We start from the raw sequence: 4,668 nt of genomic DNA, 5'->3' as shown, positions 1-4,668 counted from the left end.
AAAAAAAAAAAAAAAAAAAAAAAAAAAAAAAAAAAAAAAAAAAAAAGTAAAAACCTAATAAAGAGAAGAAACAAACAGAAACTCCCAACTATAAGATATCTCATAGGAACACAGATTAAATATTCCAGCGAGATAGTACATATATATGTGACTCCCAAGTAGCTTCTTTGCCAGAGAGACTTGAGTCTCACAGTCCAGAAAGTCCTCTGATTTCTCCCCTGACATACTTATGCTAACTCAAGATTCAAGACTTGTTTCTGCCAGGTTGCAGGGATTCTTGCAGTCTGATCTAGTCCGACTTCCTTGGGTTAGGAGCTCTTGCTGTCCTTCTCCCTGGGTGTGCTGGTAGAATTGGCAGACAGATTCACTGGCACAGAATTGCCCACTGAGTCAGGAGTATTTCTGTGCAGTCAAATCAGCAACACTAGTAACAAGTTAATCATTTACAGTGGTATGTGTGAGGTAAGGTTCTAGAAACACTGGCTGAGCCTTTCCCTATGGTGGTGTCCCTGTAATTTTTATTCCACAGTTGTGGTGGCAGGCACTATATCAAGGTCATTTACTGACTGTTGACTGTGAAGGCCATTCTGGAAGTAGAATCAGTGTTTTCTTGCCGATTGTAACTGGCGTTGATTCTCTCAGTCCCAGTGCAGTTCCCCATTAATAAGAAATGTTTAGTTTTACTTTCTTTGGGTTGGTGGCTGGCCATCCACCCTGAGCTGTGCACAGTTGCAGAAGGTCCCCTCTTTCCTTCTAAATGTGTTCTGTTTCTTCTGTATCCTTTAATCCTTTCTTTTCTCTTTTGTCAGTTCCCTCCTGGTTCCTGGGTAACCTCCTCTCACTTTGATTCCTCTCCAAGCCAGTGTTTTCAGATACTTTGTCCTGGAGAAGCTGAGTTGCTGGTACTGACTGTTTCTTCATATTTGCAACTGTCATTTAACCATGCTGCTAGGGACTGAACCCTAATCTTGCACATACTGGGCAAGTTTCTGCCCTAACTGTATCTTCAGGTATTTTTTGTTTTATTTTGTTTGGTTTTGGTTTGGTTTTGGAAGCATTCGCTTTTTTTTTGGTGGTCATTGTACCAGGAATTGAACTCCTCAGGACCTTGTACTTGTGAGGCAGGTGCAGTGCCTCTGAACTAAATCCCCACCTGCTGCATTCACTTTTTTTAAAAAAAAGCCTAATAGATTACACATACTCTCAAGACAGTAATTCAAAATTTCCTGCGTATTCTTTTTTTTCCCCCTGCATATTTTTTTTCTTCTTCCTTTATTTATTTATTTATTTATTTTTGGTGCCAGGAATTGAACTCAGGCCCTCCAGCTTGGCAGGCAGGCACTGTACCAAGGAGCCCTGTATATTCTGTGGGGGAAAAAAAAAGTATAAAAATTCAGGAAACAGTATTGTTCTTCTGATACAGTGATCAATGTGAGTTTGGCTTATGCAGTTTTCAAAAGTGAAGCCATTTAAGTAACAGGAATTTATATACTAAGTTTATGTCCCTTCAGAGGTGAGTTATTTGTACCATTCTTATATCTCTGAGGCTTTATTCATTCCTACCACATTAACTGTTGATGCCCAGTAAATTTTAAGCAAGTTACTGCTGTAATATAGTAATATTTGCTTTTGCAAGCAAAAGCATACTGTGAAATTTTGCTTCCGTTTGCGCACTCCCCATCAGGTGACAAATATGACTATGGCCGTATAATCTACACAAACAGCCATTTTCCCCCAAATCATAACACAAGTTAAGTTTATAAACCAAGATACCACTGTATTTGCTGCATTGTAATTATATATCTCTCCAGTAACAGTGTATACACACACACATTTATAAACAGTTTTTTTCCAATATAAATATTTTGATGTTCCCAGGTGAATATTTTTGAAAAAAGGCATTGCACAGTCAGTACATACGTAAGGTTTCTTTTTGTGTGTGTGTACTGGGGATTGAAGGCAGCAGCACCACTGAGCTAAATCCCTGGTCCAATACATAAGGTTTCTATCCAACAGGACTTCCCTTTGGTTGAGACTGAACTTCTCTGTTCAATATATTTCTATGTTCTTTACTTTGGTAAGATGTCTCTGCTGTATGAATTCTCTAATATTGAGTAAGATGTAAAAAATGGTTATTAGCTTTTCTAAAATCTTAGTTTAGGATCTTTAACATGAATTCTGTGGTGTTTCTAAGATGTGAATATTAGCCAAAGGCTTTGCCACATTCTGTACATTGGTAGGGTTTCTCTTCAGTATGTATTCTCTGTTGCTGAGTAAGACATGAAATTTGAGAAAAGGCTTTATCTCATTCTTTACATTTGTAGAGTTTTCTTTTAGTATGAATCCTCTGGTATAAGATTTGAGCTTTGATGAAAGGCTTTCCTGCATTCTTTACATTGATAAGGTTTCTCCCCAGTATGGATTCTCTGACCAAGTGTGGCATAGATCTGTAGGGTTTCTCTGTAGTACAGACTGCCTGGTGTTGGCTAAAAGTAGACTTATCACAAGGTTTGCCATGTTCTGTATAATTATAAAAATTGTGTAGTGTGGATTCTTTGATGGATAGTTTTGAGCAGTGATCAGAGATTCTCCCAGATTTATAATATTTGTGAATATTCTTTGGAACATGAGAACACTGGTGTTTACTAGGATTTGGGCCATGGCTAGAATTGTTATAAATTTCATTATATTGAAAAATTTTTTTTCCAATATGAATATTCTAATAATGCAGAGTAGTAGAGCCCTTACCAACTATTTCCCATTTTCATTATGTGTCATAAGCTTTCAAAATACATATATCTGGATTTTGATTATGCATTAATGCTATTTAAATATCCTGCTATATTTATTAAAATTGTATATCTTGGTACATGAAATACATATTTATTGATTGCAGAGTAATGAACTTTTAAAAAGGAAACCGTGATCACATTTATTTGTTTGTTTGTTTTTTTGTTTTTTGAGACAGGGTCTCACTATGTAGTTGAGACTGACCTGGAACTCACTATGTAGCCCAGGCTGGTCTCGAACTCACAGCGATCCTCCTGCCTCAGCCTCCCAAGTGCTGGGATTACAGGAGTGCGCCACCACGCCTGGCTTCTTTTTTGATTGATTGTTTGTTTTTTTGCCTTGATCACATTTAGAAGATTTTCATCCTTTTAAAATCTCAGATCTATAGGAATGCTTGAATGAAAATTTTATCCAATGGCTACATTTGATTGTGTTTTTTTGATTCTGAGATCGAACTCAGGACTTTGCTTTTTTTTTTTTTTAAGACTAGTTTTTAGTTTTGTAAAATTTCTTTTTTGAGAAAAAATATGTTTAATAATTTGATATGAATAGTTAGGTGTGGTGGTGCACACTGGTAATCCCATGCATTCTGGGGGTGAGGCTGGAGGATTACTGTGAATTTGACGCCAGCCTGAAGTGCTTAGTCAGATCCTGTTTTAAAAAAAGGAAAATGAAAAATTTGATATGAATGTTTAATTATAGAAATGTGGCTCATTATAAGTAAGTAACTTAAATTCTCATGTTATCTGAGACGTTATATATTCCTGATCTCTGTAGGTTGTAATGTTTTTATTTTTAGTTGTCACACATTGTTTTAGTCCATTAGAAGCTTTTTCCCCTTCATTCCTACCAACAATTTCCTAGTCTTTCCTTAAGTGCAAATTGCTAATGCAGTTTTCGTATTTTTGATTTGTTGCTTTTTGGAATTCATGCTTTATGCCCTCCTCTGATGAAAATTCTTTGTTATATTGAAGCCAGGTGTAATGGTACATGCCTTCAATCCCAGCACTCAGGAGGCTGAGGCAGGAAGATCATTGTGTGTTTGAGGCCAGCCTGGGCTATGTGGTGAGTTGAAGGCCATCCTGAATTACATAGAGAGACCCTGTCTCAAAAATCCGAAAAAAGAAAGAAAATTAAATCCTGTGGTATATTGAGATGGCATACCATTTCATGATTTCTGGGTTGTCCAGTCTCCTTTCTAGGTATTTCTCAGTACTTGCATTTGGGCCCCCACCACCGTATTCCTGGGGCCTGTTCTTCCAGCTGGCTGCTTATTTTCCCCTCGGTTTATTGTCTCAGCTTGCCTTTCCCTCTGCAGCATTTTCTCTCATGCAAGCTCCTCTTCTTACAGTGCCTCAAGAGATCAGGCCTAGGTGGGACTAAGCTGCAAAGACACAGGCCAGAATCTTTGATGGTTGACAAAGGCAGCTTCAGATAGTGAGCTATGAACTAGGGCACCTTGATTCTTTTCCCTGTGATATTTCACCCTCCAGGAAGCTAATGTGGGCTTATTCTCATGAAAATTGCAGGGGTCATTTTCAGCTTCCAGGGTTTCTAGAGTATTCCCTGTAAGTCTCCCACTCCTGCTACTTGCAGGGCAACAGAGGCTGCAGCAGAGCTGCCTGGGCTTCCATAGCAGAATAGGTCAGGTAGAATTTTAAAGGTGCGTTGTGAATACTATGCCAAAATTCAAAACAGGTAAAAGTAGGTTCAGAGAACAAGGAGTTTACGGCTGGGCTCAGCAAAGGCGTTGGTAGTAATGAGACACTACTAAAGAGTGGCCAGAGCACACTGTATAGAACCTTTGAATACCCAACTGAAAATTTGACTTTTTCAAATTCTGGTAGTAGGAAGTTATTGGTGGTTCTTAGGGGGAAT

This window comes from Fukomys damarensis, unplaced genomic scaffold (assembly GCF_012274545.1).
Source record: "Fukomys damarensis isolate Sample0158 unplaced genomic scaffold, DMR_v1.0_HiC HiC_scaffold_36, whole genome shotgun sequence".
NCBI classification, from domain to species: Eukaryota; Metazoa; Chordata; class Mammalia; order Rodentia; family Bathyergidae; genus Fukomys; species Fukomys damarensis.
Note: the sequence above shows the minus strand (reverse complement) of the source record.